The following is a 21,029-nucleotide window of genomic DNA, read 5'->3' on the forward strand; positions in this document are numbered from 1 at the left end:
TCATCTTGCTTGATGTGGCTGTCGGTGTGGTTGGGGGCTGAATGCTGGATACTGCGGGTAAGGGCCGGGTTTTGTGCCGTGGTAATGCGGCGTTGAGTCTCTGGGGAGTACAGGTAGAGGGGATTTGGGCCTGATGTAGCTTGACGGTGTGAAGTCGTGGAGAGGTGGGTGATGTAGGGGTGTGTGAGTATCGGGCGGGCGGGCGGGCTTGAGAGAGAGGCGGCCCGAGCGGGTGGTGGTGGTCTTGAGGGTCGGGGTGGGGGGAGAAGTGGGCGTCTGGGATGGGCGGGTTGTTTTGCGTGTTGTGGGCGCAGTGGGGCGCGGTGTTAGTGGAGTGGGTGTACGGATGGTGGGTGGGGGGGTGGTAGTGGGTTGTGGTGAGGGTGTGGTGGCGTGGGCGGAAGTTGTGGGAGTGGGCGTTGAGGGGGAGGCCATGGAAGGAAGGGGTGAGGGTGAGGGAGGGGTGGCGGGGGAGGCGTCAGGTGAGGTGCTGGGGGTGGTGGTGGCTGGGGAGGTGGAGATGGTAGGGGGGGGCAGAGTGGGAGGGTGAGGAGGAAACATAGCACTCATATGTGACTGTAGAGGATGGTGCGGGAGCCGGAGGGGGCTGGGGGTGTGGGGCCGGAGCGGGGGAGGTGGGCGTGCGGAAAGGCTGCACGTGACGGTTGCAGAGGGTACGGGGAGTGCCGTGATAGTCTACGACTACTTGATATGGGTTGGGGACTTTGGTGATTGTGTGGGGCCCCGTGAAACAGGGGGCGAGCTTGTGGGGAGTGGGAATTTGGGCGACGACGACTGTGTCACCCGGGTTGAAAGGGTTGGAGGCTGTGTCGGGTCCAAGGTCTAGGTTCTTTTGTAGGTGGTATATCCGCCCTTTTAGCAGGTGTAGCGGGTCTGTAGTGGGAGCGGAAGCGGGCAGTTGCAGGTGATGGTGTAGGGGTAGTAGGAGGGGGGTATCGCCAAAGATTCTTTCGTGGGGGGAAACTCCGTCTTCTCGGGGACACGAATTCATGCCCCATTGGACAATTTTTACATGTGCCGGCCAATCGTCGTCTTTTGTAGCCTTGATTCTGGTGCGTAGCTGATTGATAAGGGTACAATGGCTACATTCACATACCGCATTCCCTTGTGGCCAGTATGGTGAGGAGTGAGAGATCTTGTACCCGAAAATCCTGGCTAGCTCTTCCCAGACTTTTCCGGAGAACTCGGGGGCATTATTGGAATGGATGGCTTGGGGAATGCCAAAGTAAGGGAACACGTGTCGGAGCAGGGCATCAGCGACAGTGACGGCATGATATTCCTTAGCTGGGCAGGCTACTACGAATTTGGAGTACGTGTCTAGAAAAGTGAACACGTATTTATATCCAGATTTAGGGGGAAGAGGGCCTACTACGTCGATCGCCAGGAGTTGCCAGGGCTTGTGGGCGGTGATATGGCCAGATGGCCCGGCAGTCCGGGTGATATCTTTCCCAAGCGCGCAGGCGCGGCAAGTCTGGATAATTTCCTTGGCGAGGGTGGAGGGATTTGGGGCCCAGTAAATATCACTGAACACCTGTAGTAATTTTTTGGTGCCCAAGTGGATGCCGTTGTGGGCATGTAGGTGGCGCAGGGTGTCACATGCCGCATCGGGGGTCAAGAGGATGTGTCCGTATGGGGTTAGAAAGTGGTCACCCTGTCAGCATAGCTTGGGGAATAGGTGAGCAGGGATCCAGGGGGGCCATTCCTTGTGGTGCCAAAGTTGTAGTAGGTCGGAGTCCGGTTGTACCGCGTGGATGGGGAGGTGGGAGAGGGCATCTGCATTGGTGTGGAGCTTTCCGGGTCTGTATGAAATCTCGAACTGAAACTTCTCTAGGGTGTCACGCCACCGACGAGTTGGGCGTTATGGGAGTCTGATTGGCGCAACCACTGGAGTGATTGGTGGTCGGTGATTATCGTGACTTGGGTCCTGGAAAGATAAGCCATAAAATATTGGAGGGCCCAGATTATGCCGAGGCATTCTTGCTTGGTGGCGGCATAATTTTTTTTGGCTGGGTTCAGAGTGTGGCTGGCGCAGGCGATGATGTGTTTCCGGCTGGCCTGTACTTGGGCTAGGACGGTGCCTATCGCGGTAAGGGATACATCCGTGTAGAGGCGAAAAGGGAGGGCATAGTCGGGGAAGGCCACGATGGGGGCCAAGACAGGCTGTTGAAAAGCAGCTCGCCGATCCTCGGTCCAGAGGAAAGGTTCCCCTATTCGTGTCAAGTCGTGAAGAGGCTTAGCAATCTGCGCGAATCCCTTCATGCAGCGACGGTAATAGGACGTGAGGCCCAGGAAGGCGCGGACATCGTGGACATCCTGCGGAGGTGGTATGTCCGCTATGGGTTGGAGCTTGTCGGGATCTGGGGAAATTGCTGCTTGGGAAATAGTATGTCCTAGGAACGAGACAGTCTTAGTGGCCAGGACACATTTAGAAGGATGTAGCTTGAGGCCTGCCTGGCGAATTCTGGTGAAAACTCGACGGAGGCGCTGCAAGTGGTCGGCCCAGGTCTGGCTAAAAACAATGACGTCATCAAGATAAGCTAAACATATTTCCCAAGTGAGGTCGCTCAAGACAGATTCCATTAGTCTGGGGAAAGTGGTAGGGGCGTTGCAGAGGCCGAATGGCAGAACATTGATTTCGTAATGTTTGCCGTTACTGGTGGAAAAGGCCGTCTTGCCTCGATGGTCCGGGTGGACGGGGACCTGCCAGTATCCAGACTGGAGGTCGAGGGTAGAAAACCAAGACGCCCCGTAGAGGGAGTCTGGGGAATCGTCAATGCGGGGGAGGGGGGTGGCATCTTTAATGGTGACGTCGTTCACACGGCGGTAGTCGATGCAAAACCGCATCGTGCCGTCTTTCTTTTTTACTAGAACAACGGGGGAGGACCACGGGCTGGTGGAGGGGGAGATAACACCTGCCTCTTCCATTTCACGCACCTGGCGGTCCTCCTCTTCTCTCTGTCGGGGGTTCTTGCATCGGGAAGGTTGTCGTATAGGTGGGCCTGTTGTATGGATTTCGTGCGACAGGTACGTAGTATGCCCTATATCTGCTGGTCCTGTCGCAAACAAATCCTGGAAATCCAGGAGGAGGCGGCGTAAGGTGTCTGACTGTTGGTTGGAGAGATGGTCAGGGATGGGGGGTAGAGGGGTGGGGAGGTGGGAGGGGGATGGGGCACAGGGCTCGGCTTCCTCCATCTCTCCGATGATAAGCCCTTTGGGGAGGGTGAGAGGGGACGGGGCGAGATTGGCGATGTGGATGGCGGCGTGGTGGGGAGGGAGGAAGGTGGGGGACACAAGGCAGGCAGAAAGGGGTCCGGAGGGGAGGAGGGGGGAGAACAAAACGGATGGACCTGAGGGCCTGTTAAGGGGCACCCATGCCTCATGGTGGGAGGGGATGGTAACGGCGGCGGAGATGGTGGCAGGGAAAGAGGGGGCAGGAGTGGGGTGGAAAGGCACGGGAGGGGGAGGAGAGGGAGGTGGAAAAAGGGGGGAAGAAGGGGGGCACTGGGGGGAGGAAGAGGGCGAATCCTCCGGCTGGGGCCGCTGCGTGCATGTGCAAACGGCTGGGGTGGAACGGGGTGGGGGGCGGAACTGGAGTTGTCGGTGGCGACAGTCGATCGTGGCTCCGAGTTTTTGGAGCAAGTCTAGCCCTAAATACCCGTCATAACTCCGGCAGGAGGAATAAAAAATGATGAATGGATGTTGGGTGGACACTGGCTGGTGGGTGTCGACCCGTAGGGCCCGAGTTTCCCCACGGATGGGCAGGGGGCCATCCCCCGTGTCCACAAGGTGAGTGGTAGTAGGGCGAGTGGGCCAAACTGCGATTTGTAGCAGGAGAAATAGTGGCTGTAAAGGCAGGACCTGGCCCCTCCCGTATCGACTAGTAGTCTGGCCTTCACGCCGTTTATTTTCATCTTGTGGTATAATGGGGGGCGATACTTAGGGGTGATGGCCCCAGCCACCGTGGGTTGGTGCAGGGGCGGGCCTAAAAATCCAGCTGGCTAGGGCTCTCGTTCTCCTGTTCCTGCTGTAGTTCTCCTGGATGGGGCTCGTCCACAGGCGTCAGCTCGTCCCCTGGGGCCTCGCCTTCTAAGGCGGACACTTTACGTGAACCCGGGGCTGTGATTCTGCGGCGAGCAGCTTTAAGCTGGTCCCGTATGTCATGAAGGGGGCAGCGGGAGTTGCAGGCTGTGAATTCCCACGGGTTGATAAGAATTAGGTTCGGGTTTTCTCGCGGGGCGGGGCGTAGACGGGAGGGGTGTGCCCTGGGCGGGCTAGGCGTCGGGGCCGGGCTGGTGTGAGGCAGAGGTGGACGTGGTGTGGCTGGGGGAGCCAGGGGTCGGGTGGGGAATTTCTTAACCACATTAATTTGTTGCGGAGAAGGGCAGGCGGTCAGGAGGCTCCGTATCAGCTGTATATCTCTATCCATGTCTCCTGTTGGGTCATGGATAGTGAAGTGTTGTTTCACAACACTTGAGAGTACTCTGAGCAGAGTATTGAATGTATGCTGATCCCGAGCTTCCTCATCTGCCTCCCGGTAGGCAGCAGTAACAAGGCGTCTTGCCTGTATCAGGGTATTATCTAAATCCCCGTCGAATGCAAAACGATCCAATTTGGATAGAGCCACTACTTTCCCTAATGATGGGGTGATGGCTTGTACAGTGAACTTTGTAAAGTTCTGCCAGGTGAGTTCTGGGACGATTTCGGCACTATGTTCGCCGCCGCTTTACCCAATAGTGGTAGTGTGACTGCAATTTTTTGTTGGTCATTTTCAAAGCCAATATCCAGTAAGGGTTTAATTATTGCCAGATATGTCTGTATATCATACTGGTCGGGGTCAAACATGGGTAATTGAACGTGCGGTTTGGTTGCCATTTTGCCAAATATTTCCTGATTACCTCTCTCTTACGCCCGGGTCTAGAACCACCGCTGGCCACCAGTGTAATGCTAGGTGAAATTAGGCTCGACTTCTCGTTCCTATTTCACCTAACGTGGAGCGGGGTCCTCTTTCGAGACCGGAGCTTAGTGAAATAAAGAGAGGCAGGACACAAAAACTCTAGGCAACAACCTTTACACGTATATTACCACAATCAGACACAGGACAAATCAGCAGATATTACAGCATAATACATAGCAATATAAAACTTTGTCTAGGATATGTGTATCTCGCAGGATACTTGCTTCTCTGATAGTAATGACAACACAATCAATCCTAGTGTATCAAGAGTGCAGTAAGTATAGGCGTGCACGGAAGGCGCGGGGAGGGCGTTTGAGTCTCACGAGGAGGAGATAGGGGAGGTGCGGGGAGTGACTTGTGACGGCTAGGGGAAAGTTATGGTAATACTGGAGAGCGGCAGATATTAGCCGTGAAGTTTATATGGTTTCCACTAGCCAAGAGACTTTGGTAATTGATTTTATTCTTGATTCACACTTACTCGGGATATTGGAGTGAGAGAGGGTGATAAACAAGATTTATGGGTAGCGTGGGGGAGGGAGAGAATACCATTAATACTTCCCTTAACAATATTCCTTCACAGTAATGGGGGTATGTCTTTATAGGGGAATCTCCAGGCGGCCCAGGCTTATTAATTGTATAATAGGGATGTCACTCATAAGTATAGTCAATCAGACCTTGTTCCACACTCTCGTCCTTTAACTTCTCACTGTGATCTGATTTACCCCGATATTCACTAAATGGAATCACTGCACAATACTTACATTAGGGGAAATCACACTTAACCTAAATCACTCGTGCTACAATATCATGCGTATTCATCAGGGGGATAGGCAGGAACATGTCATCGGCGATCCTGCCAGGCTAGGGGCACCGCCAATGCGAGGCGTGCCGAGAGGGCACGGGATAACTCGTAAGGGCGTCCTCTCGCGTCCTGGGCTTCCCGTGGCTTTCGGGCTTGGCTCAGGTGTGTGGCCCTCAGGACTGGGGCCGAATAGCTCCAGGAACCTCTGTGATAAGTCCCGGCGTCGTGGGGGCGTAGAGGGATCACGGCTGGGTGTCCTGGGGAGAACCGAGAGAGACTGTGGGCTGCGGTCTCCAGCGTCTAGGGGCGCCGACAGAGGAGGGCTGTGGGAGCGACTTCCATTGGGGTCCGTCAGGTGTGTCTGCTCTAGAGCCAGGCATAGGGAACCGAGACCAGGGGAGGCTGTGAGGCCTGTCTGGGTCACTCTGGGACAGGAAGCCTGGGCTCTAGTCTCCTGCCGTGGGGACGTCTCTCCACTCACCTCTCTCCGCACACCCTCGGAGCGACAATAGATCGTCTCACGAGGAAGGGACCGACAATAGATTGTCTCTACCAAGACACTCTCGGAGCGACCAGAGATCGTCTGACGGGGATGGGAGCGACCATAGATCGTCTCTACCAGAGCACTTTTGGAGCGACCATAGATCGTCTCACGAGGATGGGAGCGACCATAGATCGTCTCTACCAGAGCACTGTCGGAGCGACCATGAATCATCTCACGAGGATGGGAGCGACCATAGATCGTCTCTACCGGCGCACTTTCGGAGCTACCATAGATCGTCTCACGAGGATGGGAGCGACCATAGATTGTCTCTACCGGAGCACTTTCGGAGCGACCATAGATCGTCTCTACCGGTGCACTTTCGGAGCGACCATAGATCGTCTCTACCGGAGCACTTTTGGAGTGACCATAGATCGTCTCACGAGGATGGGAGCGACCATAGATCGTCTCTACTGGAACACTTTCGGAGTGACCATAGATCGTCTCACGAGGATGGGAGCAACCATAGATCGTCTCTACAGGAACACTTTCGGAGCGACCATAGATCGTCTCACGAGGATGGGGGCGACCATAGATCGTCTCTACCAGAGGGGCGCCGTCTGGAGTGTCTTTTTCAACTCCACCCCTAGCTGACTCAACAATTCCACTCCACGAAGGTAGTGTCCTTCTCCCACGGTGGCAACGGCATGGTGGCTGCATGACACAGGGGCGCACGGCCCGGGCTGACATATGTCGCTGTTGCCGGGAGTGGTGGTGACTGGTGGCGGCTATCCCGTGGGGTCCGTGTGGGGGTGTCGGCGCATCCTCGGGCATACTAAGCTGTGTTTGGCTTACCCTGTCGTCGGGGGTACTATGGTATTTCTCGGGGGCACTGTTCTTTAAGCCACACATTTTAGTGCTATTTGAAATTGTTTTTTTATATTCTGTGTATAATAAAGGAAGCTATATAGTACATTGAGTATCACTTTTTAGAATTATAACAACGATTTGAATGAATTCTGTGACACGTGGCAGTACTTTTTTCCCATGTTGCCACGCCAAGGTCGGCGAGGGACCGAGGGTCAGAGTGAGGATTAGGCCTACAGGGGAAACCTTTTAAAAATGAAACGCGCCTAGACTTTTACCTCATAGGTGGTGTGGAAAAAAAGTTGAAAATAAATAATAAATATATACAATATATATATATAAATAAATAAATAAATATATATATACTGTATATATATATATATATATATATATATATATAATGCTAGGTGAAATTAGGCTCGACTTCTCGTTCCTATTTCACCTAACGTGGAGCGGGGTCCTCTTTCGAGACCGGAGCTAGTGCAATAAAGAGAGGCAGGACACAAAAACTCTAGGCAACAACCTTTACACGTATATTACCACAGTCAGACACAGGACAAATCAGCAGATATTACAGCACAATATATAGCAATATAAAACCTTATCTAGGATATGTGTATCTCGCAGGATACTTGCTTCTCTGATACTAATGACAACACAAACAATCCTAGTGTATCAGGAGTGCAGTAAATATAGGCGCGCGCTTGGGGGCGCGGGGAGGGGGTTGAGACTCACTAGGAGGAGATAGGGGAGATGCGGGGAGTGACTTGTGACGCCAAGGGGAAAGTTATGGTAATACTGGAGGGCGGCAGATATTAGCCATCAAGTTTATATGGTTTCCACTAGCCAAAATACTTTGGTAATTGATTTTATCCTTGATTTACACTTACTTGAGATATGGGAGTGAGGCGGGTGGTAAACATGATTTAAGAGTAGTGTGGGGGAAGAAGAGAATACTATTAATACTTCCTTTCACAATATTCCTTCACAGTAATGGGGGTATGTCTTTATAGGCACAGGCTTATTAATTGTATAACAGAGATGTCACTCACACGTATAGTCAATCAGATCTTGTTCCACAGCGTGGGGGAAAGAGAGAATACTATTAATACTTCCTTTCACAATATTCCTTCACAGTAATGGGGGTATGTCTTTATAGGCACAGGCTTATTAATTATATAACAGAGATGTCACTCACACGTATAGTCAATCAGATCTTGTTTCACACTCTCGTCCTTTAACTTCTCACTGTGATCTGATTTACCCCGATATTCACTATATGAAAACACTGCACAATACTTACATTAGGGGAAATCACACTTAACCTAAATCACGCATGTTACAATATCACACGTATTCATCAGGGGGATAGGCGGGAACATGTCATTGGTGATCATGCTGGGCTAGGGGCATCGTCAACGCGAGGCGTGCCGAGAGGGCACGAGATAGCTCGTAAGGGCGTCCTCTCGCGTCCTGGACTTCCCGTGGCTTCCGGACTTGGCTCCGGCGTGTGGCCCTCAGGACTGGGGCCGAATAGCTCCAGGAATCTCTGTGATAGGTCCCGGCGTCATGGGGGCGTAGAGAGATCATGCCTGGGTGTCCTGGGGAAAGCCAAGAGAGACTGTGGGCTGCAGTCTCCAGCATCTAGGGGCGCCGACAGGGGAGAGCTGCGGCAGCGACTTCCACTGGGGTCCGTCAGGTGCGTCTGCTCTAGAGCCAGGCGTAGGGTACAGAGACCAGGGGAGGCTGGGAGGCCTGTCTGGGTCACTCTGGGACAGGAAGCCTGGGCTCCAGTCTCCTGCCGTGGAGACGTCTCTCTACTCTGCACGCCCTTGGAGCGACCGTAGATCGTCTCTCGAGGGAGGGAGCGACAATGGGTCGTCTCTACCACGACACTCTCAGAGCGAACATAGATTGTCTCTACCGGAACACCTTGGGAGCGACCATAGATCGTCTCTACCGGAGCACCTTGGGAGCGACCATAGATCGACTCTACCGGAACACTTCGGGAGCGACCATAGATCGTCTCTACTGGAACACCTTGGGAGCGACCATAGATTGTCTCCACCGGGACACCTTGGGAGCGACCATAGATCGTCTCTACCGGAGCACCTTGGGAGCGACCATAGATCATCTCTACCGGAACACCTTGGGAGCGACCATAGATCGTCTCTACCTGAACACCTTGGGAGCGACCATTGTTCGTCTCTACCGGAACACCTTGGGAGTGACCATAGATCGTCTCTACCTGAACACCTTGGGAGCGACCATTGATTGTCTCTACCGGAACACCTTGGGAGCGACCATAGATCGTCTCTACCTGAACACCTTGGGAGCGACCATAGATCGTCTCTACCGGAACACCTTGGGAGCGACCATAGATTGTCTCTACCAGAGGGGCGCCGTCTGGAGTATGGTTTCTAACTCCACCCCTAGCCGGCTAAGCAATTCCACTATGCGAAGGTAGTGTCCTTCTCCTACGGTGGCGGCGGCATGGTGGCTGCATGTCATAGGGGCGCACGGCCCGGGCTGACATGTGTCGCTGTTGCCCGGAGTGGTGGTGGCTGGTGGCAGCCACCCCGTGGGGTCCGTGTGGGGGTGTCGGCGTATCTATGGGCACACTACGCTGTTCTTGGCTTGCCCTGTCGTCAGGGGTACTATGGTATTCTCCGGGAGCACTGTTTTTCAAGCCACGCATTTTAATATATATATATATATATATATATATATATATATATATATATATATATATATATAGAGAGAGAGAGAGAGAGAGAGAGAGAGAAAGAAACAGGTGGGATGGGGGTAGGTAGGGAGACAGTGATAATCTGATAATTGGTGGTCAAATTGGCAACGTCGCACTCTGGGAAATCCCAACTTCTGCCACACCCTGAACGGACTTCTTGCTGCGAAAGGACCATAGTCTCTTCCCCATCCTTATATAAGCTTGCATTACTCTCGAAACTTCAACTTCTAGGACATACTGTCTTGCATCAGCCCCTAGCAACAACAGTTACCAACTACGAGACATCAAAACATTCTAGAGTTGTTTTACATTACATAACACTCTAAATCGTTAACCATACGAACTTGAATTACATAATTTGACAAACAGTTACTTAAATAAAACGTTACTGAGAAAAAGCACATTAAATTAATGCATAACTTACGAAATAACTATGCTCACAAACACCAGGCAAATTGGCAACTCTGACGACTCTTACCGAAACTTACAGTACCAGAAACGTCTCGAAGGTACGAGACTACCTAACTGGCAAAACCCCCTTCATAACAGTATTGTATTTCTTTATTTTCTCTTTTTGTGGTCATGGCTGGATGTTTGATGACAACTGTCTTATATAGGATATATTTTTAGCCAACTCCCTGTGAGCTGCAAGGCCCACCAACCTTCAACCCTCCCTCCCTCCGTCCCAGAACATTCCACCACGTTCGTATTACAGTACAGTATAACCCATTCTTCTTGCGTACTGTATTTCCCAATTTTCTTTCTTTGTGACTGTGACTCGATGTTTGAGGACAGCAACTGTCTCATGCAGGATAATAATGTACTTTTAGCCAGAAGAAAGGGTCTTTCATGCTGGGTAGTGTCAAAGATTTTATGCTTTCTGCCGGATACCATTTTAATTCAGCAGTTAGCAACACCGAATAATGTCATATGCCAGGTAGTGCCGAGATGGATAGTCAGGAGTTTATTGTGTAAGGACACGGTTTTTCGAACATTTGCACCAAACTGATTGAGTCTGCCCCTAATGTACGACAGAAAATGGGATGACGGACACCCCTCCTCCCCTCCCATGCCTTATATCAATATAACATAGAACAATAAGTGAATGTGAAAATACGTAAAAGTAGCGTGGAACCACAACTTCCCATCGTCTTAGTTTCAGCTCTGGCTACATTACATACACCAGTTTGTATTTGTTTCCATACTACAAATACTCCATGCATCCATTTACTCTACACCAAAATGGGTTGTCTATCCACATCAGCCTCTGACGGTATCTGCAAATAGCTATCTGACGCAAAAATGGGTCATGCCATGCTGTCAAAGATATTGTGCTTACCCCTGACTTCCAGTCGAAGTTGGAGAACTTCCAAGTGATGAACTAACTGATAGTGATGCATAAATAGTGTATATAGCCTAATGAAAGTAATATAAGTAAATGTAAGTAAATAGAAGTAAATCATGAAATCAAGCAGTGAAAGGAAAATAACATAAGAAATGTGACTGGGTGGAACACGAACATTTATAGAGCCTTATGCAAGTATTTTTAGTGCCTTATGCGAATGTTTATAGTTCCTTATTACTATATATATTGTTACATAGCCTATGATTTCATCATCCTTTGTGTAATTTTAACGCACAGTATGCTGCATGTTTGATCACGAGCGTGTTCTGCCTCAGTCCCCCCCTTCTACCGTTATAGTAGAGTAAGTCGTCCTTTCTGTTGTTCAGAGTAGGATTGTCAGCTCTTTGTCCCCTATGGCTTCATTTGCGCGTCCTTCTTACAAGTTGTATCAAGCTCTGCCGGCCCCTATATAATGAGCTCAGTCTCTACATTAATTGCCACTTAGATCTACTCCTCATTTTGTTCACATCTCTGTCCTCCCCTGTACAGTTATTATTATTGTGAGTTCTCAGGAAGTCTCCAACCATCTAGCAGCTGTGTGTAATTTGAGTATAACTGTTGTTGCATTTTTTTCTTGTACTGTGTAGCATAAGGTTAATTCTTGGGCCTGGTAAGGTTTTTGTAATTTGTGTAGGGTTCTTATTGTCAGCCATCATTAATATTAGTTTGTGTCTGTAATAATTTATCTTGCATTAACTGAGCATTACCCAGTGTATTTTCATTTTATCAGGGCTGACTTAGATAAATTTACTCTTGTTAATTTCGTGTTAATAGAGGCTATTGCAGTTAACCATATATTTAACCTGTTTTTTGCCATTATATTATCCTTATGAGTCCTGAATATTTTGTTGTTAGTTTGAGCATTAAACTTTAACTTGTAATTTTACCTAACTCTTTTGTTTTGAACCTGGAACTTTATGGGACAGTAGTAATTTTTAGTATTCTCACTTAAAGTGTACATTATCTTTCGCTGTTCCGTAACATAAATTTGACGACCTCTTATCAGGATATTCAGGATATTAACATAAGGATATTGCTTGATATTTTGTGACTGTTACTTATTCATGATGTCTACTATTACTACGTTTGATGAAGCCAGAGATTTTTTGTCAAATGTGCAAACAGTGTGTGATGTAGAAAACAGAACAAAGAATGAACTTAAGCTTGTTGCTCAACAATTGGGAATTGGTGTTCTCTCTCATCATTCTAAAGATCAAATTGTTGACATGATTAATGAAAGCTTGTTTAATGTAACTCCTCCAAATGAGCAAACGCAGATTGAATTAGCTAAGTTACAGCTAGCCCTGCAGGAGGCTCGTGCTAAGGAGGCGGAGTCTCGTGTTAAGGAGGCTGAATTTCAAGCAAATGCTAAGGAGGCTGAATCTCAGGCTCGGATTCAGGAGGCACAGATAAAGGCTTAGGCACAAATTGAACTTGCTAGGATTCAGGCAGATCATGAGTATCCCATGAAACAAGGTGGAACTGGATCATCTAGCTCTGATGATTCTGATGTGGCTAAAAATGTTAAACTTGTCCCTCCTTTTAATGAATCTGATTTAACCAAGTATTTTCAATTGTTTGAGAGGGTAGCTACAGGTTTTAATTGGCCCAAAAAGTATTGGCCAGTACTCCTTCAAAATATTCTCACCGGTAAAGCTCAAGTAACTTATGCATCTTTGCCTCAGGATCAATGTGATAATTATGATGTAGTTAAGAGCTTGATTCTTAAGGCCTATGAGCTTGTTCCTGAAGCTTATAGAGTAAAATTTAGGACAACTTACAAGCAAGATAAGCAATCCCATGTTGAGTATGCAAAAATCAAAGAAGATCTGTTAGAGCAGTGGTTAAATTCTAAGAATGTGGATTCTGATTTTGACAAATTTAAGCAGATGATTTTGCTGGAGGACTTCAAAAGGTGTATTTATAAAGATGTAAGCCTATATCTTGATGAGAGAAGAGTAGATAATTTGTCTGATGCTGCAGTTTTAGCTGATGAATATGTTCTCACTCACAAGAGATATTCTAAAGAAAAAGGGAAAGCTGAGAGTAAGTACGTTGCCTCTACTCAGAGTACAGGTAACAGGAAAGAGAATAAAGATGATGTTTCTCAGGAAGTAAATACCAGCTTCACCTCTAGATACTACGGAGAAATGTTTCAGGAGACAGCGTGATGTGAACAAAAAGGAGTCTTTAAATATTCAGTTAATTGGTCTAGTGTCCACTCTTGAGAGTTCCCAGAATTCTTTAACTGAGTTAACTGAACCTGCTTTGAGGGGTAACTTAAATTCTCATGATGGAGCTCCTCTTTTGAGCAGTAACGTGGGTGACACTCTCAAGAGTTCATGTGCTAATATCCTGTCTGATGGTTTTGTCAGTCCTCTGGACAGTAATGACAGGAAATCAGTTAAAATATATCGTGACACAGGTGCTTGCCAATCCCTATGCTGACCAGTGTTCTAGGCTCTAATGTTAATTCCTCTGATGAAACTGTAATCTTACAAGGTGTAGGGAATAATTACTTCTCTGTCCCTCTATGCAGAGTGAATTTAGAGTCTGGTTTTGTTAATGGTTCCGTTATGGTTGGGTTGGTTGAGACACTCCCAATGTCATGTGTAACTTTCTTATTTGGAAATGATATTGGTGGAAGTCAAGTGTGTCCAGCTCCTCAGTTGTCTGGTGAGCCAGTGGCTGCGTCCCAGGATTGTGATGTCCCTGATGTGTTCCCTGCATGTGCTGTCACTAGGGCTAAGTCTAAAGTTACTGGTGATTTAGAGGATAATGATGATGATGATGTTATCCTAGCTGACACTTTTCTTGCTAATTTGGACCACTCACCAGATGAGGCAGTACCCCATAGTGTTGATAATTTGTCTCGTCAAGAGTTGGTTGAGTTGCAGGTTGCTGACCCTGAGTTGAAAGGTCTAGCTAACTCTGCTTACAGTGAAGAAGAGTCAGCCGGTGCTTCTACTTGTTATTATGTAAAGTCAGGAGTACTTATGAGGAAGTGGAGACCCCCAACAGCATCAGCCGACTGTGAATGGGAGGTTGTACATCAAGTTGTCATCCCTCGTGTTTGTAGGCAGGATATCATTAGAGTGGCTCATGATTCCAGTTTGGCAGGACACCTTGGAGTGAGGAAGACTGTGGCACGCATTTTGAAACACTTCTACTGGCCAGGTATCTTCAGGGATGTTTCCTGGTATTGTAAGTCTTGTCACACCTGTCAAGTTGTGGGGAAGTGTAATCAGACCGAGAAGGTTGCACCTCTAGTTCCCATTCCTCCTTTTGAGGCGCCTTTCACCCGTGTGTTGGTGGATATTGTAGGCCCTCTTCCTAAGACTTCTTCAGGATTTTCTTATGTGTTGACCCTGATTGATATGGCTACTCGTTATCCTGAAGCCATTCCACTTAGAAATATCTCAGCAAAGAACGTGGTTAAGGAAATGCTGGGGTTCTTCACAAAGTTTGGTCTGCCCAAGGAGGTACAGTCAGACCGGGGAAGTAATTTCATGTCAAATGTTTTCAAGCAGTCTCTGAAAGAGTTGGGCATCACCCAGATCACGTCTTCAGCTTACCATCCCCAGACCCAAGGAGCGTTGGATAGATATCATCAAACACTCAAATCGATGCTCAAGAAATACTGTTTGGAACATCAGAAAGACTGGGATAAAGGTCTTCCATTCGTTGTGTTTGCCGCAAGAGAATCTCCAAATGAATCACTGGGCTTCTCACCTTTTGAACTACTTTTTGGCCATGAAGTAAGAGGACCCCTTAAGCTACTCAAGGAATGCTGGCTGTCGGAGGAAGATGACGTCAACCTGCTGGAGTATGTGATGAAGTTCAAAGAACGGCTGTCCACTGCTTTACAGCTGGCGAAAGAGAATTTAGGAGCTGCTCAGGAGAAGATGAAGACTTGGTATGATAAGAAGTCCAGGTTACGCCACTTTCAGCCAGGAGATCAGGTTTTGATTCTGCTACCAGTTCATGGGCAACCTCTTCAAGCCAAGTTTAGTGGTCCTTATTTCGTGGAGAAGAAACTCAGTGATGTCAACTATGTCATCACCATACCAGATCGTAGAAAGAACAAGCAACTATGTCGCATCAACATGCTAAAGTTATATCACAGGCGGGACGAAAATAATCCAGTCTGCACTGAAGGTGTTCCACCCGAGTCTGCAAGTGAAGCTCTCCCATGCAGTATGAGCCTGAGTGATAGTTTGGGGAAGAATCCTGATATCATGAATGATCTCCAGACTAAGCTTTCTCATCTACCTCCCGAGGAAAGGCAGGAGTTTTCGGCATTACTGCAGGAGTACCCGGAAGTGTTCCGTGCTACTCCAGGAAGAACCACTGTGTTGATGCATGATGTTGATGTTGGAGACGCAAAGCCAATTAAATTGCCTCCTTACCGTGTGAACCCAGTGAAAGTTCCTCTCATCCAGAAGGAGCTTGGCTACCTGTTGGACCACAAGATGATTGAGCCCTGTCAGAGCAAGTGGAGTTCTGTCACTCTAGTCCCTAAGCCAGGTGGGTCACAGTGGCTTTGCATCGACTACAGACGTGTTAATCAGATAAATAAAACAGACACTTACCCTCTCCCTCGTGCGGAAGATTGCATAGACAAGATTCGAAAGGCTAGGTACATAAGTAAGTCTGATTTGTTAAAGGGATACTGGCAAGTACCTATGACTGAACGTGCTAGGGAGATCTCATGTTTTGTAACACTAGGAAAGACTTTTGCATGTTCTGTAATGCCATATGGAATGAAGAATGCACCAGCCACATTTCAGAAGCTCATGAATGTTGTAACAGAGGGTTTGGCAGGGTGTGTTGTTTATATTGATGATGTATTAATCTTCAGTGACAACTGGAAAGATCACCTATGCCATGTCAGTAAATTTCTTGAACGTTTCGTTCATGCTAATCTTGTAGCTAATTTATCAAAGTGTGAGTTTGGTCAAGCTAAAGTTCAGTACCTTGGGTACGTAATTGGTGATGGACATGTTGCACCAGCAGCAGCTAAGGTTCAGGTTATAAGTGATCTTCCCAGACCTAAAAGTAGGAAAGAGCTACAAAGATTTTTGGGAATGGTAGGTTATTACCGGAGATTTGTTCTAAACTTTTCAATTCTTGTATCACCACTTACAGACCTACTGAAAAAGGGAGTTAAATTTGTCTGGACCGATAACTGTGAATCCTCTTTCAACAAACTTAAAGCTATTCTATTAAGTCAGCCAGTGCTCGCTACTCCAAATTTTGCTAAGCCTTTTAAGATGGCTGTTGATGCAAGTGATACAGGAGCTGGGGCTGTTTTGCTGCAAGAGGATGATCAGGGTATTGAACACCCTGTATCTTATTACAGTAAGAAGTTCACTCCACTTCAAAAGAACTACTCAACTATTGAGAAAGAGCTTTTGGCCTTGATTTTGGGTTTACAGCATTTTTCATTTTATTTGTGTTCTGGTTTTGACCCCATAGTCATTTATACCGATCATAACCGACTGAAATTCCTTAATAAGTTTAAAGATAAAAATCAGAGATTGACGAGATGGAGTCTACTTCTTCAGGAGTATTCATTAGACATACAACATGTCAAGGGGAAAGAAAATGTTATTGCAGATTGCTTATCTAGACTTTGGACAAATTGTTTTAGAGTAATAAGAAATTTCCTTTGTAAATTTCTTTTTCTTTGTGGGGAGGTGTTACATAGCCGATGATTTGTTTTAGAGTAATAAGAAATTTCCTTTGTAAATTTCTTTTTCTTTGTGGGGAGGTGTTACATAGCCTATGATTTCATCATCCTTTGTGTAATTTTAACGCACAGTATGCTGCATGTTTGATCACGAGCGTGTTCTGCCTCAGTCTCCCCCTTCTACCGTTATAGTAGAGTAAGTCGTCCTTTCTGTTGTTCAGAGTAGGATTGTCAGCTCTTTATCCCCTATGGCTTCATTTGCGCGTCCTTCTTACAAGTTGTATCAAGCTCTGCCGGCCCTTATATAATGAGCTCAGTCTCTACATTAATTGCCACTTAGATCTACTCCTCATTTTGTTCACATCTCTGTCCTCCCCTGTACAGTTATTATTATTGTGAGTTCTCAGGAAGTCTCCAACCATCTAGCAGCTGTGTGTAATTTGAGTATAACTGTTGTTGCATTTTTTTCTTGTACTGTGTAGCATAAGGTTAATTCTTGGGCCTGGTAAGGTTTTTGTAATTTGTGTAGGGTTCTTATTGTCAGCCATCATTAATAATAGTTTGTATCTGTAATAATTTATCTTGCATTAACTGAGCATTACCCAGTGTATTTTCATTTTATCAGGGCTGACTTAGATAAATTTACTCTTGTTAATTTCGTGTTAATAGAGGCTATTGCAGTTAACCATATATTTAACCTGTTTTTTGCCATTACATTATCCTTATGAGTCCTGAATGTTTTGTTGTTAGTTTGAGCATTAAACTTTAACTTGTAATTTTACCTAACTCTTTTGTTTTGAACCTGGAACTTTACGGGACAGTAGTGATTTTTAGTATTCTCACTTAAAGTGTACATTATCTTTCGCTGTTCCGTAACAATATATATATATATATATATATATATATATATATATATATATAAAGTGAATGTGCAAATCGTAAAATTAGCATGGAACCCCAACTTCCCATCATCATAGTTTCAACTGTGGCTACATCATGTAAATCAGGTTGCATTTTCATACTACAAGGGGGCACAGTGGCTCAGTGGTAGAGTATCGGAGTCGTGATTGGGGGATTGCGAGTTCGAGTTTCGCCCAGGACTGCCGTGCCGGGAGTGGTAGCGCACTCCTGTAACGTAGCTGGGCTATATGGCCATAGTTGACTAGCTCGGGGACTAAATCCCTTTCATACTACAAGTACTATGCCGACCTTCCCCACACAAAATTAGACTATGCCTTCCGGCATAAATCTGGGCATGCTGGACCAAAACACCTGTTTTCAGGCAGAAAACAGCCAAGGTGAGCACTTTTATTATGACTAGGCTTATTTTGATCACTTGTCAGGTCTATTCATGGAAAAAAAAAAAAATAGAAAGCCGAAAATGGCCGGCATTCTAGGTACTGTATTTCGTGGCATGTTAGATGCTGCAGTGTGAAAGATGCACCGTAATTCTATAAAGGAAGTTCTGAGAAAAAAAGTATGTCTTGACCAAGATTACAGAAAGGTTGCTTGATATGAGTATTTTTCACTATAATACACACTCACCTTTCAGAATCTATATTCAGTACTGTAAATGTCTTTGGTTTATTTTTATGTAAAAGAAGGGTACAAGACATGAAAACAAACAATCCCTTCCTTACATAATGTTACTGCATTCCATGACACTATCTTAACACATTAGAGTCTCTCTTCAGTACTGTATATATATGTTTGGTGTCTATTTTTATGTAAAAGAAGGGTACAAGACAAGAAAACAAACAACCCCTTCCTTATAAAATGTTACTCCATACCACGATGCCACCTTCACACTACCAGTTTGTTTATGAAATATGAAGTCTGAAGTGTCCGATTCCTTTTGCACAATAATTTGAGACGTGATGTTCTATCTATCTATCTGTCTATTGCCAGATGCCTCAATCCCTTTCGGGGTGGCCACACAAATCGCCTCCACGTCGCCTTGTCCCCCGCCATTTCACTGCCCTGCTCCCAACTCACACTCCCCTCTCTCATATACCTCTCCACCCCATCCCTCAATCTCATCCTCTGCCTCCCCCTCCCTCTCCCCCCCTCCACCTCACTCACATACACTCTCTTTGTCAGTCTTTCACCCTCCATCCTCTCCACATGGCCAAACCACCTCAATGTATTCCTCTCAACGTTTCCTATCACATCCACATCCACACCACAACGCTTCTTTATATCCTCATTTTTCAGCCTGTCTCTCCATGTGACTCCACAGGCTCCTCTTAAATAACTCATTTCCACTGCTGTCACTCTTGCCTTGTGTCCTTCCAACAACGTCCAAGCTTCACTTCCATACGTTAGAGTTGGTATCACAATACTGTCATGTAGTAATTTTTTCACTTCCATGCTCACTTCCCTGTTTCTTATCACTGCTTTCAAGGAACCAGCAACCTTTCTTCCCTGCTGTACCCTTTAACCCGCCCCGTCCCATCGACGTATGGGTACGTTGCAACATTTTGCATTTGCCAGTCCCGGTGACTTACTGGTACGTTGTGCAATTGCAAAGTCCCTAATTTGCAAAATTTTCAATTTTCACGCATGATTTTTCGTACGTATACACAGGACACCTTCCTCAATTCCTCTACAAGATGCCAAGCAGGGACAATGCCTTACACCATATAACCTCCCCCCTCCCCCCCTCACGCCATTGTCTCGGCAATTCACCTGTTACCAGTGACCTGGCCAGTAAAGATATTCAGGGTCAGATTGATTCCCCAATCGATGACAATGTGGAGGACAAAGCTTACATAGCATTAGAAGAAGAAACAGTCAGAAATAATGATCAGATAGTGTGGCAAAAGAAGGTCAGGTATGGTGATGAGTTAGTGAGTGAAACAATGCTTATAATGCCTAAATTACTGCTTGAAAACCAATATTCTCTCATACTACATATAAATTTGTACCAAGTAAATAAATAAATACCGTTTATGAGTTGTGTGAAATAGTTACCCTCCCATAGAAGTCGTTTTCTTTGGTGCCAGCATGTTAGAAAACCCAGTCAGGTAAGGAGGTACTCCTACCTGGGTCGAGTATTTTAAACCTCGGGTGAGTGATTTCCCTATGAATTTTCGATGTTTCTCACCAAAAGCGGAGGTTTTAGTCAAAAGATTTTTTCCGAAAATACCTTGGGATTAGGGGGGTGTCAGAGGTGCGAAATAGCTCAGGACGTGACGGGTTAAAGCACTTTACCCTCCAAACCCCCATCCTTACTCATCACACTACCCAAGTACCTAAACATACTCACATTTTCCAATTCCTCACCATCCAGCCTCGCTGTACATTCACTGAAGTCACCTCTCTCAAAGACCATCACTTTACTCTTCCCCACATTCACCTTTAGATTCCATTTCTTACACACTCTCCCAAACTCATCCACCAAGCCTTGCAGCTCCCCTTTGTCTTCACTCAAGAACACAGTATCATCTGCAAACAACAGTACAGGGAGTTTCCAAACACTACCCTCTCTCACCAGGGCCACTCCAACATCCAATACCGTACCTTGTACCTCTTTTATTACCCCATCCATGTACAGATTGAACAACCATGGAGACAGGACACATCCCTGTTTCAGCCCAACCTTCAAAGAGAAAAATTCACTCAGTTCACCATCCACACGCACTGCAGCCTTAGCACCATCATACATACTCTTCACAGCATTCAACAACTTCCCATCTGCTCCATATATTCTTAATACTTTCCACAATCCTTGTCTATCCACCCTGTCATATGCTTTCTCCAAATCCATGAAAGCCGCATACAACTTCTTTCCCTTCTCTAGAAACTTTTCAACTAAAGATCCAAGAATGAATATCTGATCTACACAACCTTTTCCCTGCCTAAAGCCGCCCTGTTCTTCTCCAACTAATTCCTCTGTTCTTTCTCAAACTCTGTCAATAAGTATCCTACCATACACTTTTCCTATTATACTGAGAAGACAAATGCCCCTATGATTACCACACACTTCTTTTTCCCCTTTTCCTTTGTACAAGGGAATAATTATACCTGACTTCCAATTCTCTGGGACACTGCCTTCCTCC

The sequence above is a fragment of the Coenobita brevimanus genome, chromosome 81 (genome assembly GCF_032717465.1).
Source record: "Coenobita brevimanus isolate Jiangsu-jjx chromosome 81, ASM3271746v2, whole genome shotgun sequence".
In the NCBI taxonomy this organism is placed as follows: Eukaryota; Metazoa; Arthropoda; class Malacostraca; order Decapoda; family Coenobitidae; genus Coenobita; species Coenobita brevimanus.